The 12,713-nt window shown below is 31.1% G+C and overlaps 1 protein-coding gene and 1 long non-coding RNA gene across 2 annotated transcripts in view; one reads left to right on the forward strand and one right to left on the reverse strand.

Moving 5' to 3' along the window:
- Positions 1-4,169: 4,169 nt before the first annotated feature.
- Positions 4,170-12,713, forward strand: part of LOC106475292 (FMRFamide receptor-like) — a 63,200-nt gene continuing 54,656 nt past the window's right edge. Inside the window, exon 1 of the mRNA XM_013935987.2 lies at positions 4,170-4,312. The gene's annotated coding sequence lies outside the window, so the exon portion shown is untranslated. The remainder of the gene's footprint in view (positions 4,313-12,713) is intronic.
- Positions 10,652-12,713, reverse strand: part of LOC111083799 — an 18,471-nt gene continuing 16,409 nt past the window's right edge. Inside the window, exon 3 of the long non-coding RNA XR_002609254.1 lies at positions 10,652-10,662. This is a non-coding gene — a long non-coding RNA (uncharacterized LOC111083799). The remainder of the gene's footprint in view (positions 10,663-12,713) is intronic.

Below are 12,713 nucleotides of genomic sequence, written 5' to 3' on the forward strand. Positions count from 1 at the left end.
CCAGCGAGTGGTTGTAAAGGTGATAATAGTGGGAAATTTCTTTATCTAGATTATTGACAGAAGGTTTTGGTAATATTCATGAGTTTTAATGAGGTGTTTTCAAAGATCTGTTGCCACTTGTTGCAGAAGTTCTGATCATGTGCTCCTATTGTGATTGGTGCTTTTAATGTGAGATATGGGGTATATTTCGAATTTTTATGTTATAGATTAGCGAGTTAGCATGTTTATAATGTCTTGTGCGTTTCTCAGTGAGTTTCCTAAGTTTCTAAAATAGTTGTTTTCTGCTGTAATTGAGTGATTCGCAGATTGGCTTAGGTCGAGTGTTGACAGATACTGATGTGAGGATGTCGTTGTAATCGTGAGATAAAGGAAAGGGAACGAAAGATGAGTAGCTGTCTTCTTCAGAGTGTATGTGACTTTATATTATTTATTCGTTATGAAGAAAGATAACATGAAAGGTTCTTCTACAGAAAAAAATGAGATGGGAAAAGGTTCCAGCATAATACTGTGACCAATAGTGTCCAGAAAAGTGCACCATAAAAATAATCAGCACCTGCACCATATTCCTGTATTAAGTTGAACTACTACATCACAGTAGGATATCTAGTGCCAAGATGAGTACATCATAAACATTACTTACGTTATTAATATCCGCATCTTTTAATAAGGCTTAACCAAAAGTGTTTACTTTGGTCTAACATTGGATGATTAATGATAATCGTTCATTGAACAAATTAAAATATATTTTTAAATCTAACTATCACATCGTAAGACCATGAAATGATAAAGTAAATGGCTCTACATAGAGATTATCAATAGTTTCAGACATAAGTGTTTTAAGGCTAAGCGTTAAAGATTTTCTAAATGAAAATAGAAATATTTCATGGAAGATTACAGTTAAAAAGTAGCTCCCCAGTAGCACAGCGGTATGTCTGCGGCCTTACAACGCTAGAAACAGGGTTTCGATACCCGTGGTGGGCAGAGCACAGATAGCCCATTATGTAGCGTTGGGCTTAACTTCAACAACCAAACAAAAGAAACACTTCATATATTAATTCCTCCTTCAGTTCACGATCGTGTAGCTTTGTGTTTAACTTCAAACAAACAACTTAAAAAGTAGCTAGAATATTTTAACTGTTGAAATTCAGATTATTTAATAAGAAAAACTTCGAGAAAATATCAAAAGATGTTCGTAAAAATTGTTGTTACGTTACCAAACTATGAAAGTTGAATAGTGATACCTAAATAAACTTTTCAAGTTTACAGGCTTACAACGCTAAAATCCGGTTTTGATCCCCCGTAGTGGACAGGGCACAGGTAGCCTAATGTATAGCTTTACGCTAAAACAAACAAACATATATATTAAAAATGGTCTTTAATATAATATTTATGTCCGCTCATGTGTTACAATTTGAGACCACTTTATATGTTGATCTAATCAATTTTCATCAATCTTTTTATATGGCTTGAAATAATCTAAATAATATCACTTAATTAAGTAAACCCAGTCGTACTAAGTTCTTAGGATATGTTAACATTAAGGCACATTTTACCCTTAATACCTTTATTTTGATAAGATAGTTCACGTTTTCTTAAAAGTAATTTTTGTTTAAAGACATATATTATCTTAAATTTGACGTCATCGTTTTCTATATATTACTTCTGGTCTTATCTTTCATCAGGGGTTGATATGTTTCAGAAACTAATCACATGTGTATACAAATATATATATATATATATTTGTTAAAGTGGAAAGATTAGCTTCACCCTGGCGCACGCAACAGATACTCAATGCTTCGTTAACACTGATAATTGCAAACTGGAACTGTTTTACATTCAGGCCTTAAGATAATAATTCATGAGCATAATATTTTTCCATAGTTAAAATCGAGGTAAAGTATGAGAAATTAAATTTTGATATTTTCAGTCAAAATAATGGATGTGATATTTACAGATGGCTTTATATAAACCATTTGTGTATGTTAAAATATTTGTAGATGCAATAATGAGCCTTTCTAATAGAAATAAAAATGCAGTAAGATTGTTAAAAAGGAAACAACACTTCTAGTAAAAAAGTCATTAAAACTAAAAACACCACACAGTAGAGCGTTTAAAACAGCAACGAGCACCGAAACCACACCCCAACCCATTTCAGAGTAACGCCCTCATCTATAAAGTAAAGACATAGTTACGAAAAAGAACCACTCGGCCCCGAAATCTATTACAATGGAGTGGGCATATTTCCCATAACCGTTATTAAGATAAGAAACAAGTATTTGAAGTGGGCTGACACTCGCAAGCTTCAAGCCACACCTCAAAGTCAATGGCTGTTTTCATGTGAAAAATTGCTGATGAAACTGAAATCATATAAATAAATTCCACTCAACTCCATACTTGACAAGTCCTCTAGTAGAGCTATAATGGACAGGTCTGCTTAAAACTTGGTCTCGAAAGTTGACGTTCTCCTATAGGAGATGTGTGCAGTGTGGTATTGACTCAGTCTTCATTCACAGTAGCTTTCACAATGGAGATTGCAGTATTGAGAAATAATGCGTAAACATGGCTATCAAGCTGAGAATAAGCGACGACAGTTGAAGTATTTCCAAGGGAAACATGGAATATAGAGCTTCCTACTAATAAAATGCGAATAAATTCAGTGTGGGTTCAGAAATAAAAATATATAATGACTTAAATTAGGAAATTATTCAGATCACGAATATCTAAACAACGTGTGTGAGAAGAAGAAAAAATACAAGAACACGATAAGATTTTCAAACGTTTGTCTTGAGGGAATGGCTTGATAATTCATATTATTTATCATTCCGTATTACTGGTATTTGTCTTGTAGCCTAACTTTGGGAACTCTATTTTTTTTGTAACTAAATTTTAACTTTCAGTTGAACTTTTAGTTTACACAACTTACCGTGTGAAATAAAATCTATCAAAAATATCACTCATATTTTAAGTATATTTTTCGTCATTGCTTGAAACTTATTAGATTTTATAAAATACGTTAATAGAAACAAAGTATAATCACAAAAATTAGGCTTTTAAAATAACTGAAGGGAATTTAAGTTTTCAACTTATAGCTGAATGTTTAGCTAATCTTAAGCCATTCAAAATAAGTATTTAAATGTATTTGAAACATAAAGCAGTGGATATTTTTTCTTTTCTTAATTTGTTCTTTAACCACAAAGCAATGCAATAGCTTTTAGACCTGCCGCTTAGCCACCAGGGGCTCCATCTTTAGATGAGTTACATACATATCATAATACATTATATACAAGAAGACTAATAAACCCAGAAAATAGAATTTATAATCTTGTTTTGAGGTAAAAGCATAATGTAATTTTATAGGACTGCCAAGCGTGTAAAACAATTCTAAGTATTAGAAGTGTTTGGAACTCAACATGTATACTAAACAATTAGATTCCTAAACCTCTATTCACACTTTAATTTATAATCTTGTTTTGAGGTAAAAGCATAATGTAATTTTATAGGACTACCAAGCGTGTAAAACAATTCTAAGTATTAGAATTGTTTGGAACTCAACATGTATACTAAACAATTAGATTCCTAAACCTCTATTCACATTTTAATTTTAGGAATATTTTTAAATTCTAAATCGGTTAGGGGTTGATTTATATGTTCAGTATGGTAAGTATACACACACATGAAACTTTCCAAAATATATGAGCACAGCAAACCTAATTCTAAATTACCATATACACGATCTTCTTTCTTGGAATCCTTGCTGTAGAATCATATGTTCTCAAATGTAACACGTTACCTGATTCTTCGAGTTTTAATGTACATAACCTAAGAAAGGTTCTGGAGTCATATGATGTTAAGTGTACTTACAGATTTTATTTGGAATTTATCGAACTACTACTAAGACAGCAGCGTGGAAAGATTGTGGGAGGATATAATGTTAGAGTTCACCAAGTTTCGTATAATCATAATAACCCTGTCATTTAGCAAATCGTGCACAGAAAAAAAAACTTCTAGCAACTTGACTTCCTTACGGATCAAAATAGAATAAGAATTTCTTCTCAGAATTATATACTAGTGGTTTGTCAAGTGGGTCATAGAGGGCGCTGACTTATATTACAAATCTAGTAGCGCCTAACAGTGTGTCTACTTGTTGGCCCAATCCTTTCAACGAAATCACACACCGACTGACAACCGACTTGACGCAAAGGTGACCGGTGTGTGTGCTCCTGGTATTCTAGTTCTGAGATAAAGAGACAAAATACACCTGTTCTGCTTGTAAAGCTATTATTCACTGCAGCTTTGAGAACGAAATTTAAAGGTAAGCAGACGTAATTTCAGTGTATCAAAAACTTCGGGAAAAAATAATTGTAAATGGTTTTAGATACATTGTTCATCGCGAATCTAAGTGTTATTTTCCTCCATGAAAAAATGATTGTTCATCAAAATCGCTAGAAATACGGGTCTTCTATGTTACTATACAGTGTACAAAAGTATTTCGTTACCTTGCGGTTACTTCGTCGATTTAAAAATGATTGATTCAAAACCAACTAAATGTTTATTGATTTTTAAAATGCGGAAACAAAGAAAAAGGATGTTAAGTCAATGATATTCGTATTGTACTTACTTGACTTGTAAGGGATACATTTGATTCAATTAAGACATTGTAGACTGCTCAAAATGTTTCAAAAATAAGTATGAACTACTGTTCTTAGTTTCTAAGTAAGCATTTTATTGACACTAAATAAAATAAACAACACTCTATAATATTCATAACTTAGTTGTATGTGTGTATGTCAAAATATTAATTAAAAACTTAATGTGAATTAAACCGAGTTAAAGCTTATTGTTTATGAATGACAACATTGTTACTAGTTACGAGTATTATAGCTCTACTGATTATTAAACCGAGTTAAAGCTTATTGTTTATCCATGACAACATTGTTACTGGTTACGAGTATTATAGCTCTACTGATTATTAAACCGAGTTAAAGCGTATTGTTTATCCATGAAACTAGTAACAATGTTGACGAGTATTATAGTTTAATAATCAGTAGAGTCGAGTTAAAGCGTATTGTTTATCTATGACAACATTGTTACTAGTTACGAGTATTATAGCTCTACTGATTATTAAACCGAGTTAAAGCTTATTGTTTATCTATGACAACATTGTTACTAGTTACAAGTATTATAGCTCTACTGATTATTAAACCGAGTTAAATCTTATTGTCTATGCATGACAACATTGTTACTAGTTACGAGTATTATAGCTCTACTGATTATTAAACCGAGTTAAATCTTATTGTTTATCTATGACAACATTGCTACTAGTTACGAGTATTATATCGCTACTGATTATTAATGCGCATCTTTACTTAAAATTCAGTTTTCAAAACTTATTAATGAAATGCTTGACATTTTTTTTGTGGAGCAAGTATTTGAAAACAACAAAAATTATTTGTTAAAATATTTGCAAATTTTAACTTTTTTGCACATGCAAGGGTAAGTTGTTTCATGACAATAAGTATTATATATTTTGAAAGCCCCCCTATTTATTTTTTCCAAATCAAGAGTTATACAAACATATATATATATATATATATCATCAATTACTTAGTTGCGCTACATATAACTTTTTATCTCTAAATGTTTTAGTTCATTGTAAAGGACATTTCCGATTTGTAAACGGTCTGGTGATTTTATTTCCCATTTCGTTCTAAAGTTTGTACCAATACATAATTTCGTTTCAATGAAACGTTCTTTCTTTAAAGGATTATTATGATTATTGAGATGTTTTGCTGATGTGTTATGTTATTTCACTTTACAACTAATATCAGCGGTATACTTCACTTTTACAACTAATATCAGTATACAGATATCTTCATTGGATTCAAACAAGTAAAATACTGAAGTTTAAAACCTACCGAGCAAATTCAGATAGAGAAACGACTGGACTGAATTTGTCTTAGCCCGAAAGATGGAGACCATCCCTAAATTATGCATTATTACCCAATAAAAGCATTTTGGGCTGAACTTCTTAAGCAGAGCTCACGCTTACTTTCAGTTAATTGAGAGGAATACATTCTAAAAGTTGTTGGACCAGTGTGTCTTCCTTTTTCGATAAATGTTCTTAATCTATTCACATCTAGATTTCTAAGTTATTAAGTTGTGAAATTACTTAAACATGCTTGACTAAGACATCAGAAACACTTTATTAAGGGTAACTGATATAATTTCGAAGGTTACATTGACAACCTTCCTATCATTTTCATCACTTGCTCTTAACAAGCGTTAGTTACAACAGCTAGGTAAATATCTATTTAAACTTGTTACTTCAGCAGGTTAGAATAAGATTATTAAAATAATGTTATAATACCAAATGTGGATAACATAATCACCTGGTGATCGAATATATCTATTGTATGAATGGCTCTTGTCTTTTGATTCAAATCTCTCTATCTATAGTAAAAACACATACATTAAAATATATCTCTTAGGGGGCCTTTATAAGTTCAGATATCAGCCATAATAACGAAGAAATACATTTTCATAAAATTGTCGATATCCTTCGGATATAACCTTGGAAAGGCTATCGCCTAAATAACGTTCCAGTTTGGAAAACAAAAAACTCTTGTATTACAAACATGGCTTTGCTCGTAATTGTCTTCCATTTGAAAAATACCTCACGACACGCGATCTGGTTTTTCATTATACGCGATAACCTCCAATTCTTAAGAAATTTCGTCATGAATTAGTTGTTTGTTTGATTAATACTTTTTGTGCTTATGAAGTCATTCATAGCGTTGTAATACTTTTTCTTCATATTAATGAAAAGGAACATTGCTTGTTTATTCAACTATGTCATAGTGCACTTACACAAACCTTATTACACTAGTTTATTATCGTTTCCTTCGTGAAAGCTAGTTTCGAGAATAGAGAATTCTTTATGTTAATTTTTCAGGTGAATTAAGAGTCCACCGCATAGAATTTTCCATTAAACCTGAACTTTTAGTATCAAAGACAATAATTATGAGCATGTGTATATATATTTCAAGTCTATAAGTGAATATTTAATAGTGAAGATAATGAACTTATTCATAATGGTCTAACAAATGTTAAAGCAATTAAACGAAGCACAAGAATTTTACGGCAATTAATTAAAATACCTTAATTAAAAGTTGGACTTTAAGTCTTCATGGTTTTAAATGTTTTTTCTTAGCTTGAATATATATATATATATGAAAAAATTTCCGAAAAGAAATGTTATTTAACTTTTGATTTTTTATTTTGAAAAGGAAAATATGATAAATGTTTTAAACGAACATTTCTCAACGAGTTATTAACCTATTTTATTTTCTTCACGATGTTTTCAACGGGTAATTGTCTCAAATCTTAAAATATGGTTTTTATTTTTCAATATAATGAAATTATGTGTAGCTACTGAATGTAATAACTTTATTGGTGTGTTTGAGAAAGTATGCTTATATTTTGTATTATTCAGTTCAATATATTTTAATAAATGTCTTATCTCTCCAAGAGCATCTTCTAATTTTCTTAAGAATGATTGTTTGTTGTCAAAAGAAAAATAATACAATAGTTCACATTTACTGGAAGTTTTACGCAATACTTTAAAGATAGTAATTATGATAACAGCAAATGTATATAAATAAACCTTGTGCAAATAAAAAATTCAAAATTTGCCTCGTTGATCGATCGTAACGTTGAAAATTTTCCTAGATATAAATTATACAAGAGTAAACTTTGTCCATTGGTATTAATAGCTACAGAAACGCCTATACAGGAAGACTTATCCAGTCATTAACGTTTATTAGACATACAGACTCTTCTTGAATCCGTTTTGTTCCGGGTTTTTCACCCATATGAAGAATTAACTTTTTAGATTAGGATTGATGGCAAAGACTTTTAAATTTGTAATAGATATTGTTGCAGCATAACACGACCTTGAAGTGCCATGAAATATGGCTCATCAACAGACAACTGAAATGTGCTATCATACATCCTAAACAATAACTCTTATAGCTTCAATGAAATGTGAAAACTGTAACGTTAATATTCTATGAAACTAAAACAAATTAATAATAAGTAAAGCAGGTAATTCCTTGAAACTATTGTTGACTATTTTAAAGAAGGAATTTCGTTAATTATAATAACGTCATTTTGGACACTTGAAATTTTATTGAAGATAAAATTAATTCAGTGTACACCTATGGCTTTATATAATAAAGAGCGCTCTTGCATAACTGTGGTATTTATACATGAGAGATTAGTATGTTCATTTTCTCTAGCTTACGGTCACTTGGCGGTACTTTCAATTACAAATCTTTTGTGTATCTGAAAGAAATAAATGTTACGATTAAAAGGAGTAAAAACGGACATACTAAACAAATATTTGGAATAAAACCTTCAGATGAATTTATTGGTATTATTACTTTCCTGGAAATAATAACTGTCTATATAAGTTAGTTTAAATGTATTCATTCAAACTTATAAAGAAAGCGCGCAACTACTTAGATAAATCTTGCAAGCCAATATGGCACGTAACTTTATTTTTGTGCACAGAATTTTGAAACCTTTGGATGTTTAATCGAAGGATGATAGGTTTGTGTATCTTGTTGCTTAAGTTATATAATACATTACCGCATTAAGTACTTTATCCCCTGGCTAACAGATCTTTATAATTCATTAGCTACATTTAAGTAATCTTTAGAAATATTGATTTAATTATGAGAAACGACACTTACAATTTCTGTATCACTTTGTTCTTCAGTAGTTATGTAAAAAATAATGAGATTTTATAGGAATTACTCTCATTTGACAAAAAAGATCGTTGGTAAATTAATTCATTATACAGTGTTGTTGTTTGTAAAGCTAGTTGTTTATTCTGACGTTCATAGCAAACAAATCGTCAGAAAAATATAATATTTGGTAGGTCAACTAATGAGATGATGGGAAAGGTGATTTCAGTATAAAAAATGATGTCACTAGGGGCGCTAATAGTCAATTTTGTTTATTTAGGACTGTATAAATTCAGCGTCAAGCATACTAGAGCTCTCCTGTCTGAAGAAATAACTCCTAACAAGTTATCTCTAAACGTTATAATTACTATTATAAAAAATTACTACATCAATGGTAATAACGCTAGTGTAGCATAAAGATCTTATCGACGTGAAATCTCCTAACAAAGGAAACGTGTAGTAATGAGGCTTATCAGTTGATGGAACAAAATTCTGAACAAAGAGCTCTATAATAAATATTGTTTGAGTTATGGACTTTAGAATAGACCATCTAACTTTATAATAGTCATGTACATTTGGGTTTCTGCTTTGTATTATAAAATTCTGAACAAAGAGCTCTATAATAAATATTGTTTGAGTTATGGACTTTAGAATAGACCATCTAACTTTATAATAGTCATGTACATTTGGGTTTCTGCTTTGTATTATAAAATTCAGTGTTATAAGCAAATTTCACAAACACATATCCAAGTTTACTAGCATTGTGTACATATTACTACTAGGAAATAAAATGAAAGTAAAAATGATAGCATTTGAACTTATTTTGAGAAATTTTCCAATTTTGGTGACTCAAATCAGCGGCAAGTCTGAGCGTTCGTAACGCTAAAAATCTTATTTCGATACCAGCAGTGGGCTGGCACAGGTAGTCCATTGTGTTGCTTTGTGTTTAACAGTAAACAAAGACCCAAACTTAGAGTTAGCTAACAAAGAAACTAATTGATGTAACTCCGCTGTAGAAAATGTACTTTGATGTATATGATTTATTTATAACAAACGGACCTGACAATTTAGGAAGAGAACTAGACTTATTTAAATAAAATACTATTCACGGAGACCATGAAAATCACGACTGTTTCATAGGACAAAATTAACTTACTAATAATAGATGTTATCGTTAAAAGTGAACTGTAGGATATCAGTTTCAGACATGTATGGAGGTTGAAACATGCAGACATGAATATGGGTCGATAATATTGATGTTACTATACACATGTAGTTTACCACGTTAAAAAAATTCTTACATGTATTCACTGCGTTTCCTTTTGGGAGCCAGTAAGACGATGGAAATTTGGCGGATTTGCACGAAATGTGATATAGATGTTCTGATCTGTACCATCAATTTTATTTTTTGTTATTTCGAAAAAGATATTACTACAGCTATCTCTGAAAGTTTTTGCTCACAACCAAAATCAAGCATTTTTGTTAGGTATGTCTGACAGCACGAAACATTGCGTTTCTTTCTTAATAAGTGGCTTACAACGCTAGAAAGCGGGTTTCGATACCCCTGGTGGGCAGAGCACAGACAGCCCTTGTGTAGCTTTGTGCATAATTACAAACAAACAAACATTCTTAATAATTAAAAATAATTCAACATGTTGTTTTTATAAAAACGTAAAAGTTTTAAAGAAAATAACATGTTATAGGATTACTCTAGCTTTAAAGAAGATTATTAACACACAAATACTTTTTTCAGAAAACTTAGATAAATACATTAATATTGTGTCTTTTATTAAGTCACAATGAATCTGTAATCAAATTGCATTACTCGCAGCTATGCAACAGATTAGAATTGTCGGAACAATTCTACATATGGAAAATGGCAATGAAGTTGTAGTCAGGAAAAACATACTTTTCACTTGGTGGAGTTCTTTTGTCTAATTTCCACGAAGTACTAAAACATGTTATTAAAAGCTTGGCGTGTCGTTGGACTGTGCCAATTCCCCTGAGATAAGCTAATTTTGGAGTATACAGCTCCTTATCAAAAAGGCTGAATTCGGGGTATAAAAGCTAACAATAATTGTTATATATCCTACTAAATTAAAATACAAAGGTAATTTGAACTATTTACTTTGAACAATTTGATGTACTTTACTGCTGGAATATTATTAAATGTAGACTGTTCGTTTTGCTGATAAGCCGATGCGACATGGATGATGATAAATTCAAATACCTGACCTACAGTGCATGAAAGAAATAACTAATATCACAATAAAGTCCATCGTGGAGCAAAATTTAGATTAAAAACTAATGTAAGAAAGTATTATGTTATTAAGCGTGAAGTTCTACTGCAGTCTTAGAACATATTTAGAATTTAATATAATTTTTGAAAATAAAGTCTTAACATACGACTTGATTAAAAATACAGAAATCAGGACCTGATATTATCTATTTGTTTTTTTTTATGATTCACTAAAATTAAATGCTTTAAGATTTCAAAATGTCAAATTAAGCGCAAGTTATATTTAATTGTTTTGCAAAAAATAAACACTATTGATAATATAGATTTAGCAAGTAACGTTTTGAGCGCATTACTTGCGATTTTTATACATTTCTTTATCATTACAAAAAAACTCATTTAACAGATCAACAAAAATCAGTATTACTAGTATTTATTGTTTTTTCCAAATTTGCAAAGGTTTCTTCCAAATCTGTCATCGGTATTCAGCATATAATTAACTAAAATCCACGGAACACAAACTTCATCAATCACGGGTTTTGGGAATTTTTTTTACAAGTTTTCAAATTACCAAGTTTTATTACTCTAGAGATTGGATTATGTTTCCCGGTGTTTTATGCTTTTTGCAACACGTATACATAATATTTAGAGCAAGGATGAAATGCATTCTTGAATTTCATACAAGGACATATTTACCGTAAGGACTCGACTGGGTAATTCAGACTAAAAATAAATCATGAATAGGATTACCACCCGCAAATGACAACAGAGATGCTCTTCAAGGTTTAAAGGGATATGGTAATGTAATAGAACGACAGGGCCTGACTTACTTTACAGACCCGTGAAAAAGCTCTGAGCCTTGTTGTTTTACATTAGCATTCAACAGAACGCTAAGCAGTAGATAAGAACCTGTCGGTGTGTTTGTGTTTTCAGGAAACTGTTGGCCCTGTTGTCACCACCGCTTAAGTTGACTTACTGATCTATAAAAAAGTGTATACCTCGGTTTCTGTGTAATATAAAGCGAAATAGCTTCCTTAGCTATGTTCCATAAGGAACTAATGACAGGAAAACATAAACATAGGTACACAAGCAAGTTTTACTGTCGACGAAGAGGGCATGAAAATAAAGGGAAGCAGAGTTAAGAGTCACCTTTAATAAGCAAACTGTTAATGGCTACCAGTTATTTTCAAGAGCTCTTTTGAGCCACATCATAGAAATATTAACCATAGGTGAAACATTATGAGGACAAGTGTTAACTTCTCGACACTTAGTTGGAAAGAAAACTCTCTAGATTAATCACTAGCACAGATAACTATACAATACGATATTATGAAAAATAGCATAATACCATTATAATAAGCAGACACAATATATATCGACAGTAAACCGATAGGCCATTTTCTTTTTAGATCTTAGCTCCACATACAAAGCACTTTCTTTCCAAAATAATTGACGTCGCTATTTTAAATCCACCTTCCCTTTCAGAACCTTGGACTAGAATCTGATATTCTCTAGGATTTTGTAGCCGACACTCCACCCAGCTCTTGAAAAAATCCAGGCATTACGCCAAACTCCAAAAGAAAATGGGATACACTGGTTGTGTTGGTTTCAAGTATACAAATTATCTCCATCTTATGTTTGTAAACCTAACTTTGTCCATATGGAACGTCTTCGTTTTTAACACACACACAAACACAAAAATATATTCCAGAAATAAGATGAAAAAGTAA

This window comes from Limulus polyphemus, unplaced genomic scaffold (genome assembly GCF_000517525.1).
Source record: "Limulus polyphemus unplaced genomic scaffold, Limulus_polyphemus-2.1.2 Scaffold145, whole genome shotgun sequence".
NCBI classification, from domain to species: domain Eukaryota; kingdom Metazoa; phylum Arthropoda; class Merostomata; order Xiphosura; family Limulidae; genus Limulus; species Limulus polyphemus.